The sequence below is a fragment of the Rattus rattus genome, chromosome 14 (assembly GCF_011064425.1).
Source record: "Rattus rattus isolate New Zealand chromosome 14, Rrattus_CSIRO_v1, whole genome shotgun sequence".
Lineage (NCBI taxonomy): Eukaryota > Metazoa > Chordata > Mammalia > Rodentia > Muridae > Rattus > Rattus rattus.
The window spans coordinates 16,453,459-16,470,322 of record NC_046167.1 but is presented as its reverse complement, the minus strand read 5'-3'; the positions used below and the strand labels follow the sequence as shown (position 1 = coordinate 16,470,322).

The 16,864-nt window shown below is 46.2% G+C and overlaps 1 protein-coding gene across 1 annotated transcript in view; it reads right to left on the bottom strand.

Moving 5' to 3' along the window:
- The window catches only part of Sfmbt2 (Scm like with four mbt domains 2), a 194,296-nt gene extending 193,771 nt beyond the window's left edge, over positions 1-525 (bottom strand). Inside the window, exon 1 of the mRNA XM_032884847.1 lies at positions 400-525. The gene's annotated coding sequence lies outside the window, so the exon portion shown is untranslated. The remainder of the gene's footprint in view (positions 1-399) is intronic.
- Positions 526-16,864: the final 16,339 nt, after the last annotated feature.

Genomic DNA, 16,864 nt, shown 5'->3' with positions numbered 1-16,864 from the left:
AACAGACTGCACCCGGAGGAGGACGAGGTCACTTTGCAACTCCGGACAGACTCTCGCAAGGCCTGGCTTTTCAGAGCCGGGAGTCAGGGGGAAGGGGGTGGGGGAAGAGAAAAAAATGACAACCCAGAGCGCAGAGAGGAGTTAGAGGCTTCGCTCAAGTGCTTCTCATTTCCTCTCCAGCCCCTGCTCTTCGGTTTCTCCTTCTTCCTCCCCAACCCCCGCCTCCCCCCCCTCCACCCAGACTGGTTCGAGCTTCCTTCTTTAAAAAAAAAAAAAAAAAAAAAAAAAAAAAAAAAAAAAAAAAAAAAAAGACGCCTTTCGGCACACTCAACCTGCGGGCCAGAGATCTGCTCGCGGGCCGGGTTGGACGAGGGGACAGTGTCTGGGGCGGTGTGCTACCTGTTTAAGTTTGTCCTGCCAGGAATTGTGGAACCTGGTCCCCGGGGGCGACCGGAGTGGGCGCCGGTCCGGCTCACCCGCCCTCTCTTGCTCACTCGCTCTCTACCCGCCGCCTCCCTAGCGCGCCCGCTCGGGTCCTCCAGCTCCCACTACAGCCTCATTCCAATATGGCATCCTCTCTATGCGCATGCCCGGCACTCTTTTTTAAGATTTCTCTCTTTCTCTGTACAGCGAACTCCTTCAACGACCTTTTCCCAATGCTCGCAAAATGTCTCGAGCCAATTAGCCCGCCGCTCGTGGTAGGCTCCTTTTCCCGCCCACTACGTGACACCCGCCCCCCGCCCCCCCCCCGCTCCGGCATAGGTAGACACCTCCCCCAGCGAGCACAGACCTCGCCACGCGGACCCCCTGGGGCGGGTTCTTTTTTCCCTCCCTTCCTTCAACTCACTCCATAAGTGATCCGTAGAAAGTTCACACCGCGTGGGTAACCCGAGCCCCCATTTGCCCCGACAACTGGGCTAACGCCCCAATTTCTCTACTGTTGTTTGTTTTCTGGGTTTGCAATTCCCCTGATCTACCTAGTGTACAAACTTGCGCTTTACCGGTCCAAGAGCTTGTGAAGTGGGGAGAATGGGAGACCCCCCAAAACAAAATCGAAGGTCCCACCCGGTCTACCCCACCCTTATGCTTTAATTGTGCATGTCTACGAAGGTTCTCAAAATTCCCCTACCCTTGGGGGAGAGCAGAAGAGTTTTTCTTTGGCCCCGTACCACGCCCAAAAAGATGGGAGTTAAGTTTGGACTGATGGAGTTCTACCAGCAGCACTCTACAGGAATGCGAGTGACGAAGCTCGCCATGCTTCTCGTGGGACACCTGGCCAGGACAGGCTCCCGTAGGGTGGGGTTTCCCTGGCCCGGATCAAGAAAAACCAGGTCCTTCATGATCTATAGGAATGGAGCGGAAGATCCGCCCAGGATCTGCGGGGTCGGCCCGCACTTTTTCAGAGGCGTGGCGCGAGGGCTAAAGAGCTTCCCGGCCTTGGGCGTAATGGCTGGACGGAACACAAACGAAAAGTCCCCTATACAGAAAAGCTGGCCATGCCCAGGTAGACAAAACCCACAGTTTATGAAGCTCGGAAGCAGTGGGGAGGTGCGAGTATAGAAAGGGTTCTACCGACTAGGAAACAGAATAGACACCTACTGCTCAAGGTCTTTGCCTTTGCAACTCCAAGTTTAAAAAAAATCCTTCCGCTCCGTAGTCTTCTACTGCCTGTCTCTATCCCTAACACCATTCTCCGAAAAACAACTACATCCCGGGATTTTTGGTCACTCTCCCCGATCCTAACATCCCAGCGACATTCTCACACGTGTTTCCCCAGGGAGTGGTGAGGGCTAGGCACCGCCAATAGAGCGAAGGGGCTAGAGGCTAACTTTGAGCGGGAGAGATCACCAACTATGAGGCTTTAGGTCATCTGGAAGAATCTAGAAGGGATGCGCCCAGAAATGGCTCTCGCCATAATTGCGCCTCGGGCGTGGGGGGGGAGGGCCGGAGGAAAGGGCGCGGAATGGTGGAAGAAGGTCCGACATTCGGAACGCGTGGTGGAAATTACTGGGCCCTTCCTAGTCTGGGAATCTTCTATTTCCTTAACATCTTAGAGAACTCTTTAGATCTAAAGCGTCTCGCCTTGCCCCTACGCCTCCGTTTAGCACAAGAGGCATCTAAGACCCTGAAGGCCCCAGTCACTCGCTTATCAGTTCTCTCCCAGATTTACACTTTTATCTCCCGCCCGGGTTTGCCACTCCCGAAGCTTCCCCTTGTCCAACTCTTAGGAACACCAACGTAATTTTAAGCTCATGCTCCTTAAAGTCGGAGACGCCCTTGACCGCAGTGACTCCCCAAAATAACTGAATCCGGCCCCCCGAAAATTACCCATCCCACCTACACCCGCAACTGTCTTTTATCCACCCGAGCTGGTCCCAGGAGAAGAATCCGAGGATTCCAGGGTGTATTCCCTAGTTTAGGTCCCAAAATCCCGACTTACCTCTTCTCCCTCCTCAACGCGCTGTAGAGCCTTCAGGAAGAGGTGGGAAAGAGAGTCAAAGTCACCTTTAGAGACTTAGACCTGCTAGACCCAACCTGCGCTTCCGTCCAGGGGAGTGGTCAGGGTCCTGTCCATCCCCTTCCCTCCCTCCTCCCCCCGATAACCTAGCGCGCAGCACTCTTACACCGGAATGGCTCGCCGCCTGCACAGGGTTGTCCAACCCAACTTTCCAGAGTCTCGGTTGTCGCTGCGCTGGGCGCCCAAGGCAGCCGGACTCTTTTGTGCGTTCTAGACCGCCCACCTAGCTCCCAACTTCCCCACAGGACTTCCGGGCAGCTCTCCTTTGGAAGGAAATCGAATTTTATCAGTCCACCAGCCACGAGGCTTGAGTTGTAACCAACCAACGCGGTAAGGGTTGCGGGTCTATTTCCTGGTTTTCAGTTACGGTTGCCCACCGAACGTTGTTCCATCCAAATTTTAAAACACACACCTGTTTCGACAAGGTAATTGAGCAATCTCTTCATATGGTCGATATTCAGCCCCACATTATATAATTCTGCCCATGGATCAAAAATAAATGGCGCGGCGTTCCATTCATTCACTCATCTGTTTATTTATCTATCTACCTGTTATGACTAAGAAGTAGAAACACTGCGCCGCCATAGCACACAGTGGCCGTAGTGTTTATAAAAATAACTCCAATGATAATCTACAGCAAAGTGTCTCAAAAGTTTAATTTCCTTTACTTTGAATTCATCCTTTGCACATGACTTTTCTAAGGTCTTTTGGCCTTTCTTTGTTGCTGCTGCTGCAGTTGCTTTTGGTTTTTGTTTCCTCTTAAACCACCTCCCGCTAGTCCTTTTTTTTATCCCAGGACACCCAAAAGGCAATGAAAAGTGGCTAGCAGGTTCCCTCCAGCAATTAAAGGGACCCCTTCATCCCACTCCAATACCGTCTAATTTCCACTTTCATTTCACAACCAGACCCTTTAGGAATGTGGGAATCCAAATGCGGGATCCACCCCAAATCAATAAAACAGTAACAATTGCCAAGAATAAAAAAGTAGGGAAAACAGGGACTGCTTTTCCAAAGTAAAGGCAAGTTGCACTCCAACTCAGAAGAAGGCATGTTAAGTCTCCTGATTAACACTACTAATTGATTTATTAATAAACAATTAACCCTTACTGAAAAGTCTCCCTTCAAACAAGTCTCTGATAGCACAGACTACAGATGCTCTTGTATTCCTAAGTTCTGGCTAAGCCATGCGTTTCATCGCCCTGTTTAAGTAATGAAATTAGCTTTAACTGTAAAATGCGTACCTGCTCTTCCATTTCTCTGATGACACGGGGGAAAAAATTAGAAAAGTTCACAGACGAAAAGTTTCTCCTTCGTGAATTCTGTGAATTCCTAAGAGTCGCATCATGAGAACTTGAGTGAAAAGGAAAACTGTGTTTGTGGTTTTATTGGAGGCATGTGGTGGTTTGAATCTTTTTGCTCTATAAATAAATAAATAAATAAATAAATAAATAAATTATTGCTTATTTCCTGAGCCACATGCAGTCTTTACATGATCATTCCTTTCAAAGGAAAAAAGAAATCCACTTACTAGAGACTGTATATAAACATATATACATATGTATACATATATACATAAACATATATATATATTAAGATGCAGGTCATAGAAGCTCACGTACAAGCAGGACAGAACTAACAACCAAAACTAATGTTCGACAAATGTGTGTAATCTTCTCTTTCCTAGGACCTTTACCCCAAAACTTATTTCCTCTTAGACCACATAAGAGAATCAATATCTCTCTCTCTCTCTCTCTCTCTCTCTCTCTCTCTCTCTCTCTCTCCTCCTCCCTCCCTCCTCCCTCCCTCCATCTCCCTCTCCCTCCCCCTCTTCCCTCTCTCTCTCCCTCTCTCCTTTTTAAATCCTTTGTTAGCATTAAATACTTGGTCAAGGACCAGGAATCAAGTGACCTTGGTCCCTGCTTTATCATTAATTATCTGTGTTACCTCTTGGAGTCCAGCAGTTTCCCTCTCTTGCATTTCCCCCAGTAGTTAAAATAAACGCACTGGGTTGGATGTTTCGTAAAAGCCTTTTATGACTCCAAAGATTATCTAGTGATCTGCTTTACCCCATAGGCACAAATTTCTTTCTGTAATATTCTGACACTATCTCCACCAGTTCCACACAGGGCAAAGCATAAACTCCGGGGTCACGGAGAGAAGAGAAAAATCAAGTCCACAGAAGGGGCCTCTTCACCTGACTGTCCTGGGAAGGTATTCTTTGGCTCTCATTTCTTCCTTTCTAGACTTCCCTCCTATCATTACCATTACAGTGTGAGTTTTATCTTGCAATGTCCAGGGCTGAGGTGAGATTACCAGCCATGAAGGAGATTTTGAAAAAATACCTGGAGAAAGAGAGCATCCTCACATAGATAAAGAGTTATTAATGTGTGCCTTATAGTGATGTCCACAGAATATAACTAACCTCTCATTGTATTTATAGTGATTTTAGAGGTTCCTTATTCCTATGGCCACTTGTGTAATTTCAAAACATTTCTGTTTCCTTTGACAAAAGTCAAAGAAGAAGAAGAAGAAGAAGAAGAAGAAGAAGAAGAAGAAGAAGAAGAAGAAGAAGAAGAAGAAGAAGAAGAAGAAGAAGAAGAAGAAGGACATAACAGAATGTTTTTAAAGTGCATGGTTCCTGGACAGTCATGGGACATTTGCTGAAAGAGCTAAGAGCTGGCTTACAGAGTGTCAGTCTGAATTAACAGCTGCTTTCTCCACTGAGGAAAATCCTTCAGACAAAGATCACTAAGAACTTTCACAGCTATTGGCTTGAACACCCAGGGAAGACGGTGGCACATGCATTATACTTCACAATGCTTTCTCTTGGAAAACCTGGTTGCTGTCCCGAAGCCCCAGGTCCAGCCATTTTGAGAGCTGGAATCCAGAAAGGTTATTAAAATTACTTGGTAAATGCCATTAAGTGACTGGAGTTGTAGAATAGACACTTGAATTCTCCTTCCTGCCCTTCATATTCCTCTACACTCAGAAAAGAAAAGGGGGGGTTGTATTGCTTTGTGATGGGATTTCTTGTAGCCCAGGCTAGCCTTAAATTCACGTACACACTAGAGGATGATCAGTGCTAGCAAGCATCACCACATCTGCTTTCAATGAGGTCTTTGGGATCGAACCTAGGACCTTCTGCATCTTAGGCAAGCGCACTACCAACTAAACTACATCCCCAGTTCCAAGCAGGGTGTTTCATACCTAATTCACCTTGGACACTCTTCCAGGTATGTTTTTATATATGATAGCATTTAATAACTACTAGCCGATATCATGCACAACATCCCCTTTAAATGGTTTTAAGAAACATTGTTAACATATTCCTTGACACACAATCTGAATCCTACTCAGCGTCACTGTACCTGAAACACCTGTGTGTGTGTGTGTGTGTGTGTGTGCACGCACACGCATGTGTATAATTGAGACATGGCATTTTCTGGAACCACTAGAATTTTTTAACCCAACATTTTAATGGTCAAAAGTCTTGGGCACATGAACACCCACACCCACCCACACATCACCCACACACACACACACACACACACACACACACACACACACACACACACACACAGGTCAGGGATATGGCTTCTGACTCCAGAACAATCCTTCCCCTGTGTGTGTTAAATGGCCTGAATGAAGTCAAATTTGGCACCATGAAGATGTATACAGTCCCACTGAACATATAACATAAAATAAACTAAGCAAATTAAAATGGGCAGGCAAAACCCAGCATCAAAACGTGGTTCCATGCATATACATGGTGGGTCACTTCAGCGACAGGAAGCACACTATATTAGCGAGTGCCCAGTTATGGTGTACAGATGAGATGTCAGTGACAGAACACAGCACGAAGTCCCTTACGTGTTTGCTGTCACTGTGTCAGTCTCTTGATATGACCTCATAACAATAAATAATGATTTTCATGATCAAAGGGACGAGTTACTAGATCTACAAAGACTTGCTCTGCGGTGCCATCTACTGGAAGCAAATACCGACTTGCCTTGGGAATTTTTAAAGGTAGTCCTTTTGTGTTTGTTTGTTTGTTTGTTTGTTTGTTTGTTTGTAATTTAAAGGACATTGGCAAATACAGGCATCAGTAGTAAGGGAAGACATGGGTCCTGACTAGGTTTAATGTAACACAGTGGGTCAACAGTTCTGTGTATACAGAAGCTGAAATAATCCTATCAAATCATGTATCCTTTTCAGTGTTAAGCGTTTAAAGGACTCGGATGGTCTTTGAAAATTAAAAATTGCTTCCAAATTTCACGATGAATCATTTAAACTAGTTCTTTGAGAGAGTACTATTTTATCATCCACTTAAGAGGTTTTTTTTTTCTTCTTCTTCTTTTCTTTTTTGGAGCTGGGGACCGAACCCAGGGCCTTGTGCTTGCTAGGCAAGCGCTCCACCACTGAGCTAAATCCCCAACCCCTGGTTTTACTTTTTAATATTTATAAATGACCACGAATTGATTATCATGTTGAGTTCTTAGTGGTGCCAACCTTATTTTCATAAGGCAAAGGAACCTTATGTTGAGGGGAAAGAACTCTTCCAAAGTTTTCCTAAGCCAGTTTAATGAAGAGGTAAATGTTTACAGTGAGGTCTAGAAAACGCGAAGTAATGAAAACTAAAACCAAGGCTATGGTTGTGACTCTGCCATAGGATAGTCACCTAGCATCAACCAGGCCCAGGGGTCGGGTCCCAGTACCACAATCAGCCAGCAACAGCCCGCACTCACATCTACTCGGTCAACAGCATTTACTGAAGACCTCCAATGCCCTAGACATTGTTCCGTGTCTGCTTACATTCCATTAAGGAGAAATCAAAGGTAAGCAATCCCACAAGGTGCCACTTGGAGGTTCACAAAATGGAAAAGAGAAAAGCAAAGAAAGCGACAATGACAGAAAGGGACATGAGATTTCATATGGGAGAAGGTTCCGGAACTGAAATTTAGGACAAAGTGCGGTAGGAGCCGTAGCCAGAGATGCCCTGGGGCTGCCCTAACTGATTTTGAAAGGAAGAATCATAAAAGTTGGATGGTGTTTGGCAGGCATGTGAGCATAAACTGTTAACTTTACCTGCTGAGTTAAACAATGTTGAGGTTTAGTCTATTACTATGTATTCTAATGCTAAAATTTTAATCCGGAAGGTTTGGCGCAACAAACGACTTCTTGCGGTTAAAAGCTTTTGTTGTGCAAACCTTGTTCTTTGGTTTAAAGCTATTGGTTAAATAAAATTGGCTACAGCCAATCAGCCAATCACCGGAGGGATTAGAGGTAGGTGGGTTTGGAGTGACCTGATTGGAGGAGGAAAGATCGGGAGAGAAGGCGGGAGAACATGGGGAAGAGGAGGAGGAAGCCGCCATTAGGGAGAGGAACCATAAGCACATGGCCAGGAGAAACAGCAAGTATCTGGGGTATACCGCTGGGGAGGCAGCCAGGCCAGCAGTTAAAAAGAGTAGATTAGAGGTGACCCCCCCAGTAGTTGTCAAAGCCAAATAAAGTAACTATAATCTGAATCTCATTTATTTGTAAGCTAGTCTGCGATAACCTTAGACTGTACTACCAAGCACCGTGTTCAGAATCCAGATGACAAAGCACATATTTTGCTCCTGTCTTCCTCCCTCCATGTTTTTGTTTGTTGTTTGTTTGTTTGTTTGTTGTTATATTTGTTTTTGAGCCTGGGTCTTAACGCAGCCCAAGATGTGAACGTATTTTATAGCCAGAGATATCCTCGACCTCCCGAACCTTACAAATGCTAGGATTACAGATGTGGAACCTAAGATCACAATAGGCAAGCACTCTACCAACTGAAATGCTCTCCCTTAACTAAATTATCAAGAATCTCAGACGTGAAAGAGTCCAATTAAAAGCCCCCAAATTAAAATTTAATATTGAGTCCTATAAATGTGAGCAAACCACCTATTTTTCCCTTAGCTGGTCCTTGGGAGAAATGACACCAAGAGATAGATATCCCCACCCTTTCTTACCTCAGGAGCATTGTAAAGTTTGCTCTAACTTAAATGAGTTCTTTTCACACTATTCAAAGTGTTTAATTTAACCCCACTTGTTTTCGTATTTCTACTCCTATTTCAAACTGCCTTGGGCTCTTAGAAGCGTACAAACATTTTAGCATAAATGATACTTTTAATTTTTATTTTACATGTGCGTGTGTGTGTGTGAGGGGGAGGAGTCAGCCACTATGTGAATTGTGTGAGGGGGGGGAAGGGTGGAGGGAGGGGGAGGGAGAGAGAGAGAAAGAGAAAGAGAAAGAGAGAGGAGAGTCAGCTTTCTCCTTCCACTGTGAGAACTGAGCTTAGACAACAAGTTGTACAGCACTGTCACTGTTGGAGCCGACTCTCCAACCTATAGGTGACTTTTGCAGGCGTACCCTTCACTGGCATAGCAGGGGAAGAGGAAAACAAGAAGGAAAATTTGTAAAATCAAAAAGTTCTGTGAGACAGAAGTACCCCCTCCTCTTTTTATAACCTTCCTTCTAAGTAATAGAACCATGCTGTGTGACCCAGATTGTCCACATTTAAAACTCATCAGGTAGTTTCTATTCTTCCTGTCTATTAATTGAGGAAAATCACTCAGCTTGTGGGCATATGTGCATGTGTAGAGACCAGAAGCAGGCTTGAGCTTTTGCTCTCCCCTTATTCCCTTGAGTCAGAGTCTCTCACTGGGTAGGTTGTTAATAAGTAAAACCCAGAGAGAGATCATCCGGTCTCCTCCCCCCACTTTGCTCAGTGCTGGGATCACAGAGTCTTGAGGTGGGTGCTAGAGACTCGAACTCAGGTGGTCATGCTTGTTCCTGCTGAACCGCAGCCGCACTGCCCACCTAACTTTTCCCGCGGTGAAAACCCACAAGTCTAATCCCAGCTTGACCCCGCTGTTTACCTGGGTAATTTGTACCTCAAAGAGACTCAGTAAGTGTAAGACTTTGAAGTGTTAAGTACAGGCTTTGGCCTTGACCTGAGTGTCATCCAGAGACCGATCCCTCCTCCTGTCTGTAAACAAGTGTAGTGTTATCACTGCCCTGCCGAGGTGACTCCGGTCTGGAGATTGTTCCTTTTCCCTTGCTCCTTGGAAGAAGAGTACAGATCAGTTTGGCGATTCTGAAAGCAAAGTTTATTTACACAGCTTCCGAGTGACGTGTGGGCCCTGTGAATGCAGGGTTTAGGCTTGGAGTGGCTTGCCTTAGTGTGGTGTCACTGAAGGAGGGTGGACCCTACCAGCGGGGAGGTGACAGCTGTGGGGTGCTGGTGCCTTTCTTAAGAATGCTGATTTATCAGCCAGCGGCGGACATAGCAATCTGGGGAGTGCAGAGGCTTTGGTGAGACTGTTAGGATAGTACGAGGTGTGGAAGTAAAGGTCACAGGTCCTTCTCAGGGCGGCTTCCCTCTCAGCTACAAAGAGCAATACAGTTTGGCACCGTTGTTGTTGTCGTCGTTGTTCTATACTACTGCTATTCTGGAAATTGAATCTTTTGTAAGCTTTCTACCACCAAAGTATATCCCCGGCCTCTTTATTTTACTTTTTACTGTTTTGTTTTCCTTGAGACAGGGTCTCTTTGTGTAGACCAGGCTTCAGACTCTGAGCTCTGCCTGGTTCTGTTTATCCCGATGCTCGGGATAACCGCATGTGCCACCATATCTGGGTTCACATAGTGCCAGGGATGGAACCCAGGGCTTCCCGCATGGTAGGCAGGCATCTTATCCACTAAGCCACGTACCTGAGCCTTACTTTTTTTAGTCTTGAGATCAGTCTCACGGAGTTGCTCAGAATGGCCTAGAACTTAGAGTCACCCTGCCTCGGGCTCCTGCATAACTGGGATTAGCTTAGCGGCCTGTGGTTCCTGCCCCACCAGGAGCCACTCTGAACCGTATCCTTGTTAATTTTGTCTTCAGCCGTGGTCCTGGAAGCCTGTGGAAAGGACCCTGCTGCCTCAGCGGCAGTTCCATCTCAAAACAACCTTGACAGTGACATCGTAAGATGGCACGTCGGAAATCCAGTGGAGGGACCAGGCCCACTAAACAGAAAAACCATTCCAAGGTGGAGGCTCTCCTCCCCAAAAGCAGGCCCTTACTTGGTCCGTGAGTAGCATTTTTCACTCCCCATTTTCATAGCGTTTATTGGGGACTCTTTACTTTTGACCTGTCTCCTGCTCCCAGCATTTTCATGTAGAAAGTCATCCATTCAATGCCACAGTAAGAAGAGAGGAACTTGTCATTTCTCCCAGGAGATAGCCTCCTGGGTATAGGTTCACTCACTGACTTGGGGCGTGTCCTAATTTCATTTCAATTGCTGTGATAACACCCCCCCCCCCGATAAAAAGCAACTTGCTGGAGAAAGGGCTCCTTTTAGCACCAAGTCATAGTGCCTTCCCGCAGAAGAATCACAAAGGCAGGGTTCTGTGACCGATCATCACATCACAACCACAAGGAAGGGCAGAGAAGGAACAAACGCATGCACACTTACTGTTCAGCTCTTTCTCTCACACAGTTCCGGCCCCAAACCCAGGGGATAGGGCTGCCTTTTCAGGCTGAGTCTTCTCACATAATTAAGCTAGTTAAGAGAATTCCTCATGCACACATCCACCAGCCAACCTGATCTAGACCATCTCTCTTCAGGAGAATCTAGGTTGCATCACGCAAACTGACCCTGGCAGGATACACTCAGGGAGCAAATAAAGAGCAGCATTAGCTGCCCTGTGACTTTTGCCTCCTTCTGTCTTTGCAAACGCGTGAGAGCACACAGCCCTTAGGTGATGAGCATTCTCATGGTAACCTTGTGTGTCAACTAGAGCACATCCCTGTCTCGGGGCCTCTGCATCTCCTGGTTCTCTCTCTGGAATACTGTCCTCAGAGAGATACCAGCACTTTTCTTCCCTTAGTTCTCCCCAGTGTCTTGCCCTTATATCACTCTGATGATAAAGCACTGTGTCTCCCAGAGCCCCCACAGGGCACCGCTTTCCCTCACAGTCCTCAGCCACCATTACTGTGGTATTTCTTGTGGGCTATTTCTCACGGGCTCTGCTCACACTGAGAGAGTAGAAAGTTTGTCATCATCATAGCTGTAGCCTCATCAACCAGAACACGATGGACGTGAGCAGTCCCTACCCTCACACACAGCCCTAGAACGTGACTGGCAACGTGCTTAGTAAATACTTAGCAAATGAAAGCACCCGGAGCTCAGCCGAGGGGAACACATTTCCCATCATTTGTACAGACCGTGAGGATCCGCATAAAGCAGGATCAAATCTAAGCTCGACCACCCTCTGGGGTCCTGAACCCAGGTGCATAGGAAATGAACCATTGGGCTTGTGAAGCAAAGAAAAAGCACTTAGGTTTGAGTTCTAGAGTTGAGACTAGAGTTTCAGACTGCTTTTTGTTGTTTCTGGAAGCTTCCATACTCCCAAAAAGTTCTTTAAAGTTCTTTGTGTTCACACATCTTTCCCTCCCTCCCTTTCTCCCTCCCTCCTCTCTCTCTCCCTCTTTACCCCTCCCTCCTCCACCTCCCTCTCCTCCTTCCTCCCTCCCCCCCTCTCCCCCCCTCTCCTCCTCCTTCTCCCTCCCTCTCCTTCCCTTTTCCCTTCCCCTCTCCTCTCTCTCCTCTTCCTCCTCCTGTTCCTCCTCCTCCTCCTCCTTCTCTCTCTCTCTCTCTCTCTCTCTCTCTCTCTCTCTCTCTCTTTCTCTCTGATTTCCAGTTATACTGTAGGTAGCCTTCAAGCTTGCATATCTATTACCTCCCATATTATAATGCTGCACTTAATGGCTGTCACTTGTAGAGAGCAGATCTTTAAGAGGCTACTGGGCTCCATTAGGACTGCCAGAAGCAGCAGGGGCTTGGAGAAGAGCTGAGTGCCTGTGTGCTAACACCAATCTCCCATGGGCTCCGATGGCTGTGTTCGAGGACACACCACAGCAGGCACTTCTGCCACTTGCGGACCGAATGAGCCAGAAACCTGCCTCCCATTTGGTTCAGATGTCAAAATCTCAGTGCACATCTCCTTGCCAAACGCCTAGCCAATGCTGTCCCAGCCAAACTCTGCTCCTCTTGTTTTGTAGGGGAGCCTAAGCAGAGGAAAAATGGGAGCGATGACTTCCAGTGACTGTCTGAACCCCTAAATACATGAGTAAGAAGTCGCGGAGCAAAACCTCTGCCAGCTAGCTCCCAGTCTTTAGAAATTCCTCCCCGTCAGACACGTGGGCCTTCGTGATGCAAATAACCCCAGACCACAGTTTAGCTCCGAGTCCACAATATGCTTCCATCTTGGACAAACGATTCGCCGCTTTCAGTCTGAATATCCCCCAGTTGATTTATTATTTATGTATGTGAGTACACTGTAGCTGTCAGACACCAGAAGAGGGCATCAGATCCCATTACAGATGGTTGTGAGCCACCCTGTGGTTGGGGGGAATTGAACTCAGGACCTCTGGAAGAGCAGTCGAACCTCTTAACCCCTGAGCCATCTCTCCAGCCCTATCTTCCAGTTGAAAAGGGGAAAAAGACCAAACTTGCCCTCAGGTCTTGTCTACACTTAACCTACCCATTTCTCTCCCCTGCTTGGCTTGGTGCTTGTTGTCTAGACTGAGAGATTGTAAGGGCTGTTCTGATCCCTGCAAATTCTCCCTCTTGTCCTTAAGTCCACAGTAACTACTGTCCCAGGAATTCCTCACGAAACTGTAAGCAAAGATAGCTCTAAACTGCTTCAGAGATTAAACGTTGGGTTTCCTTTTGGAAAGCAGGAGAACAGAAAGCAAAATCCAACCGAGAATGTCCAATATCCAGTGTTGCCCCTAGCATTTTCCTGCCTGGCATGCAGGCACACTCTGTCCAACCATGGGAGGAAGAACAGGTCGATTCCTTCTGCTCCTGTCCTTGAACCACAATGCGCCTCTTCCATCTTGGAAGAAAAAGAACTGCAGGAGAGCAAAATTCAGCCAATTCTTTACCCTGCTATCAGTTTAAATCTCAACTTTAAGCAGAGCGGTGGTGGCGCACACCTTTAATTCCAGCGCTGGGGAGGCAGAGGCTTGTGATCTGACTCTGAGGCCACCCTGGTCTACAGAGTTCCTTGGCAGCGAGGACTGTTACACGAAGAAACAAGAAACTCTGTGTCTCAAAGGAAAAAAATAAATAAATAAAAACTCAACTTTAAAAAAAGGCAGTTTAATTGAATTTATTAATTTAGTGTATATGCAGGCATGTATGTGTGGGCATGCACGAGCCAAGACGTGCTTGTGAAGGTCAGAGAACAACTCACAGGAGTTTATTCTCACCTGCCATCCTGTGACCCCTCATCTTCTTCCACACAGGAGTCAGGGATTGAACTAACGCTGGTTGTCAGGCTTAGTGGCAGTCACGTGCTTTTACCTGCTATTTGGGCCCAAAAAAGGCTCAACCTCACACTTGTAACTGCCTATCCGTCCGGCTCTCAGGAAGCTAGTCTAAGAAGGCAGGCCAAGCACGCATGTATTGATCACACAGCTCCTGAAAACACTCAAGACGGACCGAATCAACTGAGGTCCAGGCAAAACAGACTATAACAACTGTGTTCTCAATTTATATAGTTTGACATGAAAAAATATTTAAATAGCATGTGTACTATGTTCTCAGTTTTTAAAAATTACACTTCTGCCTGCAGTTGAAGATGATTCTCCCAGAAATTGGAAATATGCGACAATACTAATTGAACCGATAGTACAATGAATAATCACACTCTCTGTCCTTTACATGTTTTAATTCTCTACTCTGCAGTGTATATTACAAGACACACCTCGTCTGTAGAGTATGTAATTCAGTAAATAATACTTGTACTCATTCAAAGTGTAAAGGAGACAAGAGAATAAAGTCAACAGCGAAGGGGCCCCCCTTCCACAGTCTATTCTAGAAGGTGATTGGCTCCCTCCTGAATGACAGACCTGTGTGCCCTGATCTCCCTGAGGAGAGTTCCTCTCCACACTACTGTTGCAATCAGGAAAACAATAACACTAGGCTACTTTGAAAAGGCAAGATTAAAATTCAGTCTCCAGGAGTTAAAGAAAAGGAATGAACAAAAGCAGTAATTCCCCGACTTGGATTTGCGTTTTAGCCTACAGTAGGGGAAAGTATATGATATTAATTCTATGATGATTATTAGCCTCTAATTATTAAATTCTGCCTGCTCATCACATGTTCGTTTGTTTGTTTCGAAAATAGCCCTACCTAGGTATCCTAGCCTGAACCGCAACTTGGTATGTAGCCCAGAGTAGCCTCGAACTCATGATCCTTCAGTCTACACCTCCCGAGTGCTGGGATTACAGGTATGAGCCATGAAGGAAAGCACACACTTATATAAAAACAAATCCTTTCTCCCCTCCGCCTGGCCTGCCTCAGCCTGGCTTTGAACTTCCTCCTGATTGTCCTGACTAATTTCCAAGGGGGCTGGAATTACAGGCATGTGCTACTATGCCAAAGTCTCCTCCTCCTCCAACTTCTCTCCCTCTCCCTCTCCTCTCCCTCCTCTCCCTCTCCTCCCTCTCCCTCTCCCTCTCCCTCTCCCCTCTCCCTCTCCTCTCCCTCTCCTCTCTCTCTCTCTCTCTCTCTCTCTCTCTCTCTCTCTCTCTCTCTCTCTCCTCCACCCCTTTCAAAGCCAGGGATGAAACTTAGGGCCTTGAATATCCTGAGAAGACCCTACCACAGAGCTCTAGCTCAGCCTTAGACAATATATTTTTGATGACACAATAGATTCAACACAATCTTGTGTTCTCCATAGTGGCTTCAGGCTTTACAACAATTTAAAAAAATTTAATATGTATAAGTTACCAAGATTTTATAAAAGATAAGGTTTTATTGATGTTAGGGGTTATGACTGCAAAATACACTTTCTATACAACAAGTAGGGATTATGTATACATTTCATAGACAAACAAATGCAGACACAATCTGAGACGAGATCCAGAAGCCGTCGCTTGAACAGCGATGCAGGCGGGTCCTCACATGCTACTCACTCCCCGTGCGCCAGGTGTCTCAGCCGTTGACTGGAACGAGGCCACTTAATCTCCTTGACAGGCAGGGAAACCAGAGCACAGACAGGACAAGTAACTTGAAGACCAAGGGGTTGCCTGGTCTTTGAACTTAAGTATTTTGGGGTGGATAAGTGAGAACAAACGTAGCACTTTACTCTTTCTCTGAGGCCGTACCTCCCTCAGTTATCTCAACATATCCTGATGAGCTTACAGTGCCAGATCTCCGCCTTTTCTCTGGCCATCTAGCAGTCCAGGAGGCTGGAAGGAAATACAGTGAATATTCTCATTAATGGAGTATTAACAAAATATTTAAGACAATTAAAAAAGCAGGAAGACTGAAGAGGTACCTCAGTCAGTAAAGTACTTGCCTTGCAAGCATAAGGTCCTGAGTTTAATCCTAGAATCTATGATTCCTCATATATATATATGTATATTTGGGGGGAGGTGGTATTTGTTTAATGTAATTCCAACCAGATAGCCTGCTCCTTTGAATCTCGGGAAAGAGACACATTCGGTCTCTAAAAAAATGTAATGGATTTGCAAGTTTTTTTAAAAGGGTTTAGGAGGAATTATGTCTAAAGTTGTCCTTTGGCATTCCCACAAACACACATAGAGAAAGACGACAGACAGACAGAATGCATCACAGAACCGTGGCTGGAGAGAAATCCAGGAAAAAAAGGCCTGAGAATATCACTTATTTATTCGTTATCTGTTTGTTCCTTCATCCCTGTCTTTTATTTTTCACTCCCTATTCCTGTGCGCGTGCACATGATGCAATGGGGGGCAGGCTAGGGAATATCATACGTGGAGGTCAGAGGATAACTTCTTGGAGGTACCCCCCTTCCTTCTACCTTTATGTGAATTCCAGGGATCAAACTCAGGGCCTGTATGACAAATTTCGTTACCCACTGACCTGTCTCACTCCTTTTCCAAGCCTGTAGCTTTTCTCAAAACTTGAAGGCGCCATCTGTTAGCCGGAAAGTTCACTATAGAGAAGCTTTAAAAACAAAACCTAAGCCGAACTCTTTCCAGGGAGAGAAGAGGAGGCATGATGGGGAGTAACACTCTCAGCTCCTGGAACAACTCAAGCAATGCAGGATGGGAACAGGAATCCCTCGGTCATCTGAAGATGTTTCTTAGAGAGATAAGAGGAAATACACAACCAGCCACTGCCCCAAACGCCTCACTTCAGCACCACAAGCATCACTTTAGAAAGTGGGAAAACTGACCTCACAGACACCCCGAACTCTGACTTGCAGCTAAACAAGATCCCAGGGCAGCACATATGCAAGCTACAGCTTAGGAAACCCGTGTTCCACTTCAGTCC